Here is a 16,128-nt window from a genome sequence, read left to right on the forward strand (position 1 = left end):
GCACCACTCCTGGTTCCACAGAGCACTGGGAAAAGCCTGCAATTAGTACAGGTATGAAGGTGTAAGCGTCCGGTGGTCAGGGAGAGGAGGTACTTGGTCAGCCCCCATCACCTGGCAACTCCTCTGCCTCCCGCCCTCCCTCTCCTGGCACCCAGGAGGCCAGCCCCACTCTGGGCTGGTGACTGAGCCCAACACCCACATACACTGGCCCTTTAACTCCTGAAAACAACCCACTTGCCCCATTTCGCAGAGCACGAATGGCTCCTGGTCCTCAGCATGCCTTTATCCAGTAGAGTAGAGAAAGTAACCCCCAAAGGGAGGGGGAGTGAAGTGCCATGGGCATCGGTGCAGGCAGCCACCACTCTGCCCTCTCCCAGCTGGAGGCAACGCCAGCTCCAGCCACATCTCTCTCCATCCTGAGGAAGGAGATAGATGGACCCCAGGCTGAGCAGCTGGAATCTGTCCCGTGGACAGATGCCGGGAAAAAAGATAAGGAGACCACATATTTCTCATTCTTGAGGTCAAGGAGACCTCCCCAAGTACACATGTGCAGAACGGTTCCTCAGGGGTCAGAGAAGGGAGGGGGCACCAGACCATAATATGTCCTGTCAACTTCTCAGAGACCCTTGCACTGGAATCCATCTTAGCTAAAAGATGTGCGCACACACAGGGGAGGGCCCTGTGCCAGACCAAATATGGACTCAGAGCCAGACAAAGCAAGATGATTGGCCAGAGGAAACCGGGAAGAATTGCCCCCATGTAAGTGACTTAAACTACCCCAAGAGCGTACAACTCTTTCTCTGAGCCTGCCCCTGTGTCTATCCGCATGTAATTTTTGTCCTAATAAACACTTTACTCGTTTCGCTACTTTCCATCTCTTTGCTGGATTTCTTCTCCAGAGCAGATAAAGAGCCAGGGCCCTACCCCTAGCTACTAATCCCTGGTGGTCTAGTGGCTAGGATTCAGCGCTTTCACCATCGCAGCCCAGGTTCAATCCATGGTTGGGGAACTGATATCCTACTTCAAGCCACCGAAGGCCACGGTCACCCCACAGCCACCTGAGATCACTCCCACTGTTACCGATCAGGGCTCTTGGCTTTCCTTAATCAACAGAAATTGATAAGAGGCCAGAGAAGAAATTCAGGCAAGGCTCTATTGGGGCCCCTGCTGGAGCTGGGAAAAGTGAAAACAAGGTAACAGTTTCCCTTGCTCGCTCCCCGAGGCAGGGCAAGCTAGTTCCTTATATGGTGTGAGGGTAGGGGTGTCTCCAGGAGTTGGGCAGGAGGGGTGGCTTAGGTGATCTGCCCACCCCCTTGGTAGTGGTGTGTGCAGGGGGCAAGCACAGTACCCTGCTTTTGCTCCCCACACCCTGTTTTTGCCCCCAGCTCTTCAGAGTGGCAGCTGGGTTTTTGGCCATTTTGTATCTTGTTGTCCATAATTTGCCCCAACTGCACATACATGCAGTTATTTTTAGTCCCTTATAGTTTCGTTGTATTTTGTTGCTGGAGGAGACGTTTGTCCAGGTGCAAGCATTGTAGCACTGCAGCAAAGGGTCCCAGGTCCCAGGTCCCAGCCTGCCTCATTCACCCTTGAGAGACTCTACACCCTTATTCTTAAGGGGTAAGGGGCTAAAGGTCTCTTTTCTGAAACTTCTTCCTGCTGGACAGAAGCCACAGATCCTACCCTACTGCAGAGGTATAGAAGTCCCTCGCTGACTGTACCAAGGACCTGTAGGGACCTGGGCCACTCTCCGCTGAAATGGTTTAAATTCCTTGAGACATTGTGAGCCTTACATGAAGTTGTTGGAGCCTAGAAGATACAAACTTAACCAAAAGGTTAATTAAACAAACAAGGGCTAAAAAGGAGAACAACAATAGCCTAGAAAGGGAAGAAACCAGATTAACATTGGAAGGGCTTCCTTAACTGTTGACTAGACAGGGGAAGTGATATCGTCTTTGCCAAAATTATGAAGCCATTCTGCTTGGGTTTATCTTTTTGTTAATCTCAGGGTTAAAGTTTGACATGTTTCTCTATTTTTAGAATGGAAGGTCTGGACCTGTTGGTCCCAGGTCTCCTTTTTGGACCAAAAAGTCTTAGTCACAGATTTACAACAGTAGGGAAGACAACAAAACACTAGATGAAATATAGCATAAATCAGTATGACTGAAAAGAGAAGGGTTATGAGGAAAATGAAAACCTCCCACCAGAAAGTTTTTATACCTTGTGGGATCCAAGAGAACAAACTAGAGAACCAGTTTTCAACTTCCCTGCCCATATTGAATAGTAAGGATTGTTGGTTAATTGTACTACTTTTGGGTTTTGAACTGCTTCTATGATATATAAAATCTCAGCCCCATATTTTACAAGGGATTATTTTGCATTTGAAAGTCCTCTTTTTTTTTCAGATAGCTGCATGGGCATGTAAAACAAGGAAGCCTGTGTATATATTTACAATTTTTCCTTCCCCTAAAGTTACGGTTCAGGTTAGGGCTATCAGTTCAGCTCTCCGGGCCAAAGTGTTGGGTAGCAAAGGTTTTGTTTCTGTAACACTAGGGGTGCTCACAATAGCATACTCTGCTCTCCTGGCTCCATCTTTAATGAAACTACTGCCATCAGTAAACCATTCTTCCTCAGGGTTTTCTATGGCCTGCTCTGTTAGATCAGGCCTACAGGCATAAACCTGGTTGAGGGTTTCGAGGCAGGAATATGTTAGTTTGGGGCTTTCATCAGGCATCAGTGTAGCCGAGTTGAGGGTGTGGCAAGTTTTGAGGATTACCTCTAAGGAGTCAAGGAGTAAAGATTGGTATTTAGTAAGGCAGCCTCCAGTTAGCCAATGGTAGCCTTTAATCTCCAGAATCCCTTGTACTTGATGAGGGGTCTGGACTTCCAGGGGCTGTCCAAAGGTGAGCTTGTTAGTTTCTTCCACTAATAAAGCAGTGGCAGCTACTGCCTGGAGGCAACCAGGCCAACCTCAGGCCATGGAATCTAGTTGTTTGGAAAAATAGCCTATAGGCTGAGGAACTTCTCCTAGCTTCTGTATAAGGACCCCCCAGAGCTATCCCTTGCTTTTCAGCCACCTACAAAATGAATGACTTTTTTAAATTGGGGAGGTGTGCTCATCCCTTCTTACAAGAACACCATAATCACAACTAACTGCTGAACAACCATTGACAAAAAAATGCTGGAACCTATCAAAAAGACACCCTACATCCAAGACAAAGAAGAAGCCACAACGAGATGGTAGGAGGGGCACAATCATGATAAAATCAAATCCCATACCTTCCAGGAGAGTGACCCACATCTGGAAAACAATTATACCACAGAAGTTCTCCCACTGGAGTGAAAATTCTGAGCCCCACGTCAGGCTTCCCAGCGTGGAGGTCCAGCAACGGGAAGAGGAGTCCCCGGAGAATCTGGTTTTGGAGGGCAGCAGGATTTGATTGCAGGACTTCCAAAGGACTGGGAAAAACAGAGACTCCACTCTTGGAGGGCACACACAAAGTCTCAGGTGCATCAGGACCCAGGGGAAAAAGCAATGACTGCATAAGAGACTGGGCCAGACCTACCTGCTAATATTGGAGGGTCTCCTGAAGAGGCAGGGGGTGACTGTGGCTCACTGCAGGGACAAAGACACTGGCAGCAGCAGTTCTGCCATTGTACTCATTGGCATGAGCCCTCCTGGAGGCCACCATCATCCTGACCAAACAGCCTGTAGGCTCCAGTGCTAGATTGTATCAGGCCAAACAACCAACACAGCCCCACCCATCAGCAGACAAGCAGATTAAAGTTTTACTGAGTACAACCCTGCCCACCAGAGGGACAAGACGCAGCTCCACCCACCACCAGTCCCTCCCATCAGGAAGCTTGCACAAGCCTCTCAGATGGCCTTATCCACAGAGGGCAGACAGCAGAAGCAAGAACTACAATCCTGCAGTCTGTGGAACGGAAACCATAATCACAGGAAGTTAGACAAAATGAAACGGCAGAGCAATATGTCCCAGATGAAGGAACAAGATAAAACCCCAGAAAAACAACTAAGTGAAGTGGAGACAGGTAACCTTCCAGAAAAAGAAATCAGAATAATTATAGTGAAGATGATCCACGATCTCAGAAAAAGAATGGAGGCAAGGATCAAGAAGATGCAAGAAATGTTTAACAAAGACCTAGAAGAACTAAAGAACAAACAGAGATGAAAAATACAATAAGTGAAATGAAAAATACACTAGAAGGAATCAATAGCAGAATAACTGAGGCAGAAGAATGAATAAGTGACCTGAAAAACAGAATGGTAGAAATCACTACTGCAGAACAGAATAAAGAAAAAAGAATGAAAAGAAATGACAGTCTAAGAGACTGGAAGGAATCAATAGCAGAATAACTGAGGCAAAAAACGGATAAGTGACCTGGAAAACAGAATGGTGGAAATCACTGCCGCAGAACAGAGTAAGGAAAAAATAATGAAAAGAAATGAAGACAGTCTAAGAGACCTCTGGGGCAACATTAAACACACCAACATTCACATTATAGGGGTCCCAGAAGGAGAAGATAGAGAGAAAGGACCTGAGAAAATATTTGAAGAGATAACAGCTGAAAACTTCCCTAACATGGTAAAGGAAACAGTCATCCAAGTCCAGGAAGCACAGAGAGCCCCAGGCACGATAAATCCAAGAAGGAACATGCTGAGACACATAGTAATCAAATTGACAAAAATTAAAGACAAAGAAAAAATATTAAAAGCAACAAGGGATAAACGACAAACAACACACAAGGGAACTCCCATAAGGCTATCAGCTGATTTTTCAGCAGAAACTCTGCAGGCCAGAAGGGAGTGGCATGATATATTTAAAGTAATAAAAGGGAAGAACCTACAACTAAGAATACTCTACCCAGCAAGGCTCTCATTCAAATTTGATGGAGAAGTCAAAAGCTTTACAGACAAGCAAGAGATAAGAGAATTCAGCATCACCAGACCAGCTTTGTAACAGATGCTAAAGGAACTTCTCTAGGTGGGAAAGAGACCAGAAACTTAAAACAACCTTATACATATATAGACTGCTATATCAAAACCACATCGGAACAGCAAACCCAAAAACTACAATAGATACACACACACAAAAGGAAAAGCAAGGTGGTCCAGTGGTTAAGACTCTGCACTCCCAATGCAGAGGTCACAGGTTCGATCCCTGGTTGGGGAACTAAGATCCTGCATAGCGTGGCCTAAAAACAAAACAGAATAGAACAAAAAAAAAACCAAACAAACAAACAAAACCCATAAGATACAGCAAAAGCAGTTCTAAGAGGGAAGTTTATAGCAATACAATCCTACCTCAAGAAACAAGAAAAATATCAAATAAACAACCTAACCGTACACCTGAAGCAACTAGAGAAAGAAAAACAAACATAACCTAAAGTTAGTAAAAGGAAAGAAATCATAAAGATCAGAGAAGAAATAAATGAAATAGAGGTGAAGAAAACAATAGCAAAGATCAATGAAACTAAAAGCTGGTTCTTTGAAAAGATAAACAAAATTGATAAACCTTTAGCCAGACTCATCAAGAAAAAACGGGAGAGGACTCAAATCAATAAAATTAGAAATGAAAAAGGAGAAGTTAAAACTGACTCCACAGAAATACAAAGGATGGGGACTTCCCTGGTGGTCCACTGGCTAAGTCTCCGTGCTCCCAGTGCAGGGGGCTTGTGTTCGATCCCTGGTTAGGGAACTAGATCCCACATGCTGCAACTAACAGTTCACATGCCAGGGCTTCCCTAGTGGTATCGTTGGTTAAGAATCCCCCTGCCAATGCAGGAGACATGGGTTCAATCCCTGGTCCGGGAAGATCCCAAATGCCGCGGAGCAACTAAGCCTGTGCACTACAATTACTGAGCCTGCACTCTAGAGCCTGCAAGCCACAACTACTGAGCCCGAATGCCACAACTACTGAAGTCCACGTGCCTAGAGCCCATGCTCCACAACAAGAGAAGCCACCTCAACGAGAAGCCCACACACCACAAAGAACAGTAGCCCCTGCTCTCTGCAACTAGAGAAAGCCCGTGCACAGCAACAAAGACCCAACGCAGCCAAAAATTAATTATTTTTTTAAAAAAGAGTTCACATGCCACAACTAAAGATCCCACGTGCCACAACAAAGATCCCGCATGTGGCAATGAAGATCCCACGTGCTGCAACTAAGACCTGGCACAGCCAAATAAATAAATAAATATTTTTAAAAATAAATGCCATTTGGCTTTCTTTAGGAAAAAAAGGAAATACAAAGGATCATAGGAGACTACTACAAGCAACTGTATGCCAATAAAATGGACAACCTGGAAGAAATGGACAAATTCTTAGAAAGGTACAATATCCCAAGGCTGAACCAGGAAGAAAAAGAAAATATGAACAGACCAGTCACAAGCACTGAAATTGAAACTGTGATTAAAGAACTCCCAACAAACAGAAGTCCAGGACCTGATGGCTTCACAGGCGAATTCTATCAAACATTTAGAGAAGACCTAACACCTATCCTTCTGAAACAGTTCCAGAAAATTGCAGAGGAAGGAAAACTCCCAAACTCATTCTATGAGGCCACCATCACCCTGATACCAAAACCGGACAAAGACAGCACAAAAACGAAAATTACAGGCCAATATCATTGATGAACACAGACGCAAAAATCCTCAACAAAGGGACTTCCCTGGTGGTCCAGTAGTTAAGAGTCTGCCTTCCAATGCAGGGGACACAGGTTCGATCCCTGGTCAGGGAAATAAGATCCCACATGCCACCGGGCAACTAAGCCTGCACACCGCAACTACTGAGCCTGTGTGCCACAACTAGAGAGCCCGCGCTGCAACTACTGGGCCCGCGTGCCACAATGAAGAGCCCGTGCAGCGCAACAAAAGATCCCGCGTGCCACAACTAAGACCCAACATGCCCAAAAATAAATAAGTAAATAGATAAATAAATAGATAAATAAATAAATATTTTTTTAAAATCCTCAACAAAATACTAGCAATCCGAATCCAACAACACGTTAAAAGGATCATACCCTGTGATCAAGTGGGATTTATCCTAGGGATGCAAGAATTTTCCAATATCTGCAAATCAATCTGTGTGACACATGACATTAACAAATTGAAGAATAAAAAAACCATACGATCATCTCAATAGATGCAGAAAAAGCTTTTGACAAAATTCAACACCTATTTATGACGAAAGCTCTACAGAAAGTGGGCAAAGAGGGAACATACCTCAACATAATAAAGGCCACATACAACAAACCTACAGCTAACATCATACTCAATGGTGAAAAGCTGAAATAATTTCCTCTAAGATCAGGAGCAAGACAAGGATGTCCACTTTCACCACTTTTATTCAACATAGTTTTGGAAGTCCTAGCTATGGCAATCAGAGAAGAAAAAGAAATAAAAGGAATCCAAATTGGAAAAGAAGAAGTTAAACTGTCACTGTTTGCAGATGACATGACACTATACACAGAAAATCCTAAAGACACTACCAGAAAACTACTAGAGTTCATCAATGAATTTGGTAAAGTTGCAGGTTACAAAATTAATACACAGAAATCTGCTGCATTTCTATACACTAGCAATGAAAGATCAGAAAGAGAAATGCAAGAAACAATCCCATTTAACATCACATCAAAAAGAATAAAATACCTAGGAATAAACCTACCTAGGGAGGCAATAGACCTGTACTCCGAAAACTGTAAGATGCTGATGAAAGAAATTGAAGACAACACAAACAGATGGAAAGATATACCATGTTCTTGGATTGGAAGAATCAATATTGTCAAAATGACTATACTATCCAAGGCAATCTACGGATTCAATGCAATCCCTATCAAATTACCAATGGCATTTTTCACAGAACTAAAACAAAAAAAATCTTAAAATCTGTATGGAGACACAAAAGACCCCGAATAGCCAAAACAATCCGGAGAAAGAAAAATGGAGCTGGAGGAATCAGACTCCCTGACTTCATACTATACTACAAAGCTATAGTCATCAAAATAGTATGGTACTGGCACAGAAACAGAAATATAGATCAATGGAACAGGACAGAAAGCCCATAAATAAACCCACACAAGTATGGTCAATTAATCTACGACAAAGAAGGCAAGACTATATAACGGTGGAAGGATAGTCTCTTCAATAAATAGTGCTGGGAAAACTGGACAGCTACATGTTAAAAAAAAAAAGAAATTAAAACTTTTTTAAAATTTTATTTTATTTATTTTTGGCTGCTTTGGATCTTCATTGCTGCGCGTGGACTTTCTCTAGTTGAGGCGAGCGGGGGCTACTCTTCGTTGTGGTGTGCAGGCTTCTCATTGTGGTGGCTTCTCTTGTTGGGAGCACAGGCTCTAGGCGTGTGGGCTTCAGCAGTTGTGGAAAGTGGGCTCAGTTGTTGTGGTTCGTGGGCTCCAGAGCGCAGGCTCAGTAGTTGTGGTGCACAGGCTTAGTCGCTCCGTGGCATGTGGGATCTTCCCGGACCAGGGCTCAAACCCATGTCTCCTGCCTTGGCAGGCGGATTCTTAACCCCTGCACCACCAGGGAAGCCCCTGGCAGGCGGATTCTTAACCACTGTGCCACCAGGGAAGTCCCAAAATTAGAACATTCTTAACACCATACAAAAAAATAAGCTCAAAATGGATTAAAGACCTAAATGTGAGACCAGACACTATAAAATTCTTAGACGAAAACAGGCAGAACACTCTCTGACATAAATCGCAGCAGTATCTTTTTCCATCCGTCTCCCAGAGCAATGGAAATAAAACAACAGTAAACAAATGGGACATAATTAAACTCAAAAGTTTTTGCACAGCAAAGGAAACCATAAACTAAACGAAATGACAGCCCACAGAATGGGAGAAAATATTGGCAAATGATGTGACTGACAAGGGATTAGTCTCCAAAATTTACAAACAGCTCATGCAGCTCAATAGCATCAAAACAAACAACCCAATCAAAAAATGGGCAGAAGACCTAAATAGACATTTCTCCAGAGAAGACATACAGATGGCCAAGAGGCACATGAAAAGATGTTCAACATGGCTAATTATGAGAGAAATGCAAATCAAAAACTACATTGAGATATCACCTCACACTAGTCAGAATCACCATCATCAAAAAATCCACAAACAATAAATGCTGGAGAAGGTGTGGAGAGAAGGGAACCCTCCTAAACTGTTGGTGGGAATATAAATTGGTACAGCCACTATGGAGAACAGTATGGAGGTTTCCTAAAAAACTAAAAATAGAGCTGCCATATGATCCTGCAATCCCACTCCTGGGCATATATCTGGAGAAAAACATGGTCCGAAAGGATACATGCTCCCCAATGTTCATTGCAGCACTGTTCACAACAGCCAAGACACGGAAGCAACCTACTGTCCATTGACAGAGGAATGGATAAAGAAGATGTGGTATATATATACAATGGAATATTACTCGGCCATTAAAAAGAATGAAATAATGTCATTTGCAGCAACATGGATGGACCTAGAGACTGTCTTCTGGGTGAAGTCAGACAGACAAAGTGAAATATCATATGAGGGCTTCCCTGGTGGCACAGTGGTTGGGAGTCCCCCTGCCAATGCAGGGGACACGGGTTCGAGCCCTGGCCTGGGAGGATCCCACGTGCCACAGAGCAACTGGGCCCGTGCAGCACAGCTGCTGAGCCTGCACTCTAGAGCTCGCGTGCCACAGCTGCTGAGCCCGCGTGCCACAGATGCTGAGGCCCATGCGCCTAGAGCCTGTGCTCCGCAACAAGAGAAGCCACCGCACCACAACGAAGAGTAGCCCCCGCTCGCTGCAGCCAGGGAGGGCCCGCCCACAGCAACAAAGACCCAATGCAGCCAAAAATAAAAAATAAAATAAATAAAAAATATATATCATATGATATTGCTTATATGTGGAATCTTAAAAAAATGATACAAATGAACTTATTTACAAAACAGAAACAGACTCACAGACTTAGAAAACAAACTTATGGTTGTGGGGGAGGGTGGCAGGAAGGGATAGTTAGGAAGTCTGGGATTGACATGTACACACTGCTATATTTAAAATGGATAACCAACAAGGACTTACTGTACAGCACAGGGAACTCTGCTCAATATTATGTAACAGCCTAAATGGGAAAGAATTTGAAAAGGACAGATACATGTATATGTATAACTGAATCACTTTGCTGTACACCTGAAACTAACACAATACTGTTAAACAACTATACTCCAATAGAAAATGAAAAGTTAAATAAATAAATAAATAAATAAATAATGGAGACCCAGAGCAAGAGCTCTGGTGAGGCCCTGTTTGGTATTATTAAAAGACTTTTCTTGTTCCCCAGTCCAAAGTAATGGTTCTGTATCTGGGCCTTCAGTGGCTTTACATAGAGGCTTAGCCATTATCCCGAATCCTGGAATCCAAATTCTGCAAAATCCTGCCATGCCTAAGAGTGTACGAAGATGTTTCTTTGTTTTGGGGGCACTTTGGCTTAATATAGTTTGTTTTCTATCTGGAGATAACTGTCTACTTCCAGGGTTTATAATATATCCCAGATATTTAAATTGTTGCTTTGAGATTTGTGCCTCTTTGTGGGAGACCCTGCAGCCCTGGGCCCCAAGGAAATTAAGGACTTCAACGGTATTCCGATCTGAGGCCTCCATGGTAGGCCTACATATTAATATATCATCCACATACTGTAGAACAGCTCCTTTTAGGTGTATTTCCCTTAGTTCTTTTCTTAGGGCCTGGGAGAACAAGTGTGGGCTGTCCCGAAACCCCTGAGGCAACACTGTCCAGGTATATTGTTGCATCTGGCCCAAGTGGGGGTTAGTCCACTTGAAGGCAAACAGATACTGTGATGAGGAATGAACTGGGATGAAAAAAAAGACATCCTTGAGGTCAAGCACAGTAAACCATTCTGCATCCCCCAGAACCTGGACTAATATAAGGATTGGCCACAGGGGATGTATAGGGACCACTGCATCATTTACTGCTCTAAGGCCTTGTACCATTCACTGTTCCTCAATTAACTTAACAACTGGCAGAATAGGGGAATTGCATGGAGACTAACAGGGCACTAAGAGGCCATGGTTTAAGAATTTATCTATGAGGGGTTGCAAACCCTCTTTTGCTTCCAACTTTATGGGGTAATGTCTCTTGTTAGGATAAGCGACTTCTGGCTTAAGGCTAATTTTTACAGGTTGGGCATTTATAGCCTTCCCAGGGATTCCTTTGTCCCAAACTGCAGGGTTTACTGTGTGTAGAATATGGCTGGGAATAAGCCGTTGTTCTTCCAGCTGATTTGTCTTAGCCAGAGTCAAGAAAAGGGGCTGCTCGGGGTCTCCTAATTATAACATGGCTCCAAGGGAGCCCAGAAGGTCTCTCCCCAGTAGTGGGGTAGGACACTGGGGCACAACTAAAAAGTCATGTGAGATCAAACACTATTCAGATTGGCAAGTGAGAGGCCCAGTGAAGTAAAGGGTATAAGGCTTTCCATTGACACCGATCACTGTACAGCTTTCAGAGAAGAGAGGCCCAGTGTGAGAGATCAGGACAGAGTAAGTGGCTCCTGTATCAATTAAAAAATGGATTTTCTTACCTGCCACATCAAAGACCACCCAGGGCTCCTTGATGGAGATGGACATCTCACGTGGGGGGAACCGCCAGAATTCCCGGCTGCCTCAGCCACGTAGCATGGCCACCTCAGGAGCGGGAGTCCCCCACCCCTTTGAAAATAGGGAAGGTCCCACTTCCTATGACCTGTTCGCTTGCAGACTGGGCATGGACCAGGGGACTCTTTGTGGTATCTGTGGGCCCAGTGGCTAGTTGACTTGCATTTGAAGCATTCCCCCTTGCTAGTTTTACCTCCAGATGAAGGGTTAGACTTCCTTGGCTCCCTTGGATTGTCCTGAGGTTGCAAGGCATGGCTGACAGCAACGGCCATCAGTTTAGCATGAGCACTAGCCTACCTGTTTTCACATTGGTTCTCTCCTCCCCTCAGCTTGATCTCGATTATTAAATACCCCAAAGGCCAGCTCTAGGAGTTGGGGCATACGGGTTTGTGGGCATAATATCAGTGGCAGACTGGCTGATAAAATGTTGTCCCAGCAGGGATTGACACACAGGAGTGGAGGGATCAATGTTAGTAAATTTTCTAAAAACCTTCATAAGCTATCTCCGAAAGAGGACTGGATTTTCTTTTTCTTCTTGGGTCACTCATTTAACCTTTTCATAGTTAACTGGCTTTTTGATACACTTTCTCATCCCTTCTAATACACATTGGATGATGTGGTTCCTGGCTTCTGTTCCCTCTGGGGAATTATATTCCCAACAGGGATCCTGGCTTAGAAGAGGATCCACCCATGATGAGTAACCTGCAACTGAGAAAGCATTTCTAGAAATGAAGTCCGGCATCCCAGAGACATTTACCAGGAGGCTTTTGTCGGAAGGGGGTCAGAGTGTCCTCCAAATTCCCTTCTTACCTAATGGGATTTTGAGCATCCTCTACTCTCCCATTGCCTAACCCGATGTTTCTGGTCAACCCAGTCCCTTGCACAAGGGGGGTGGGCAGGACATTTGCATCAGTGCGCTGCCAGGACTCCCCTTGAGGGGATCTGTTATCTATAAAGCTTATGCCTTATAATAAGTTTCCTTATGTGAGGGTGTATTCCTCAAGATTGAGCGTCTACAAAGTTTATAGTGAGGGCTTCTCGGCAGCAGCCAGTCCAAAAGGCTGTCTGCCTGTAGCAGTGTGTGGGCTGCCAAGTCCTGAAGTGATGGGGATCTTAGAGGTGCAAAAAAGGAACTCCTGGAAGAATTGAAGTTGGGCGCAGTGGAAAAAGCCACACAGGTCAGGACCTCAGGGTCTAGAGGTGGGAGTATTCCCATAGGGGATTTTTGGACATAAGAGTAAGGTGAGAGACCAGACAGCAGAAGAACCCAAAACCCTCTCCCCTATCTGCTTGGCGGCTACGATAAAATTGGGAAGACCCTAATGATTCCATCTGACACAGGCAACAGTAAGTCTAGGCAGTGTTTCCCGTGTAATTTAACATACCAAATGAACCCAGTTAGTTTAGGATCTGTCTTTGGGATGCTCCCAGGGCCCTTTGAAGCACCCCAAAGTTAGCTGGAGGTCAAAAGAACTTTAATTAGAATTTGATATTTGGGAAGTCTGTTAAAAATTTCAAAAAGTTTTTTTTGGCTATGCTGCACAGCTTGTGGGATCTTACTTCCCCAACCAGGGATTGAACCTGTGCCCCCTGCAGTGGAAGCATGGAGCCCTAACCACTGGACAATCAAGGAATTCCCTCAAAAAGCTTTAAAACACCTGGTCAGATAGGATCATAGGTCGCTGTGAAACAATACTTATTCCTTGAGCTAAGGTGAAAAAAGGATTTCAAAAGGAAATACAGGGACTTATTTCACCATTGGTGGCGCAGTGGTTGAGAATTCTCCTGCCAATGCAGGGGACACGGGTTCAAGCCCTGGTCCGGGAAGATCCCACATGCCGTGGAGCAACTAAGCCTGTGCGCCACAACTGAGCCTGGGATCTAGAGCCCACGAGCCACAACTACTGAGCCCACGCACCTACAGCCCGTGCTCCGCAACAAGAGAAGCCACTGCAATGAGAAGCCTGCACACAGCAACCAAGAGTAGCCCCCTGCTCACCACAACTAGAGATAACCCGCGTGCAGCAATGAAGACCCAACGCAGCCAAAAATAAATAAATAAATAAATGTATTTTTTTAAAGTAAATACAGACCACTTAAAGGCACTGAAACTCACACAATCTTTTATCAAAAGTAGCATTCCAGGAAAACTGTTCTCTTATGAGAGAGAGAAACTAAATCCAGTCCTGCATCAGCCTACTCTTAATAAAATCCATTTACCTAGTCAAATTTAATCCAACCTTAGAAAATCCTGACCATATACAAAACTCTTTTCCCAATGTTCCTTTTCCATAAACCTTTTGCAACTTCCTGTAGTCATATTATTTTGTCCCTTATTCTTTTCCCATTCAGAAACAACCAGCTCTAGGACAAAATCACCCTTTTCTTTTAACAAAATATATTTCCATTCCTCATACCTTCTTTTACTGAAAACGCACATCCTACTTTCCTTAAGCAACCATAAATTGTCTTTACATTAGCATTCTCTGACTGGAATATCCCATAACCTCTAGAAACATGCAACTTCCCAAAGCACTATTTTTTTGCTCAGTGTGGTATGTGGTACAAGACGTGTTTAATAAAGCCAAACATCTTTAGTTTCCCCCTCATAAGAAGACAAAAGTTATAAAGTCGTAAATTTAGATCTGTTTAGCAATTAACATGCCAATATTTCATCTTATTTGAAATGGCCTGGAAACTCAATGAATTCCTATCATTTAACTTAATATTGCTTCAAGTTACCAAAATGTGGAGAGACTATTTTAGATGGATATTTCCAAAACATAATTATTCCTATAGAGTTTACCAAAAAGCTCTTACCTCAGCAACACTTACTTAAAAATGTAATCATATCAGGTTATTTTCCCTGTTGACAGATTTTATAACAGAAACAATATGCATTTATTGACTTCCAGTAACCCTAGGAACAATGAAAATATTATATTATTCTTAACGTTGATGACTCTAAAGACAGGTCTGTATTAATTAAGCCCACAACCTTAAACTAGCTCTAATACCAGATGTTAATTTAATATTGAATATTTCCCAGATCACATGAACGTGGAATGTATTCTGGCGAGTTTTATATTTCTGAGAATGTATATACATGCTCAGTTTCCTTTAAGCCAATTAAATACAGCTCATTTACAAGTTAATGTTTATATAAAGAGAGACAGAACCAGAGATCTCATAGTTTTCCCACTTGAATTTAAAAAGGTCTTTTTTTCCCTCAGTCTGGGGGACTACAGATGGATCAGATAGTTCCTGAGAGCCCAGGCAGAATAGTTACATTGCAAAGGCAGAGGAGAGAAATGCAAGCTCCTCTCTTTTTTATTCTTTTTAAAATCCCACTAAGTAACCCAAGGCTGGAGTCTCAGGCAATGTGAGCTGTGTTTGTATTTCAAGGCTTAAGTGCTCCACAGGGCCCACAATTTCAGCAGAGACTTGCAGGAGCGGTTGGACAGACAAAACTACATAAGACAAAGATCCTTTTACTCGACATGTACCACCGACAAAAACTTGACACAAACAAGAACTTTTCAGGATAAAGGGGATGGGAGTGCAGGTGTAAGGATCAAGGGAGAGGTAAAGGGAGGAGAGAAAGACTAAAAAAAAAAGAGACAGCAGGGAAATAAAGGTGAGAATACTGGGACAATAGGACTTCCAGCCACTACATGATATGAGGTTTGAAATCTATCACTGTCATAAATCTCCCATCAGGGAGAGCCCACTGGACCAAGGTCTGCACAGTGTGAGGCGAGCCTCTCCCACCTCTGCTTGTCACCCATTACCGGCCAGAGGGAGCATGGTCTCACGTGCTGAGAGGAGTGATACTGTAGCTGCCCAATGCCCACTCTCTCCAAAGGATAAGACAGAGGAGTAGGAAAGGACAGAGAAAGAAGTAGAGAGATATCAGCAGAGGAAAAGGGACAAACGGGAGGGGGAAAGCATTGCATGAATGAGGGTACTGAAGCCCCCAGGGGCCAGAAAGGCAGACTTACCAAATGTGGTGACGAGGTGAGGTTCAGGCGATCTCTTGTCACCCACGGGGAAGCTGCTTTCAGTGGTCCCAAAGTTGCCCAGATCCTCTCCCGGGAAGAGGGAGAGGTCCCATGTTGGGTGCCATAAATCTGTTACTGGTCAGGATTCTTGGCCTTCCTCAATCAATGGAAATTGATAAGAGGCCAGACAAGAAATTTGGACAAGGCTTTTCTGGGGCCCCTGCTGCAGCAGGGGGCAGCGAAAACAAGTAACAGGTTCCCTTGCTCGCTCCCGGGTGGGGCTCTCTGGTTCCTTACATGGGGTGAGGTTAGGGGTGTGTCCGGGGGTTGGGCAGGAGGGGTGGCTTAGGTGGTCTGCCCACCCCTTTGGTGGTGTTTTGAGCACAGGGGGCATGTGCGGTACCCTGTTTTTGCTCCCGGCTCTTCAGAAGTGGCAG

Source organism: Physeter macrocephalus, chromosome 2, assembly GCF_002837175.3.
Source record: "Physeter macrocephalus isolate SW-GA chromosome 2, ASM283717v5, whole genome shotgun sequence".
NCBI classification, from domain to species: domain Eukaryota; kingdom Metazoa; phylum Chordata; class Mammalia; order Artiodactyla; family Physeteridae; genus Physeter; species Physeter macrocephalus.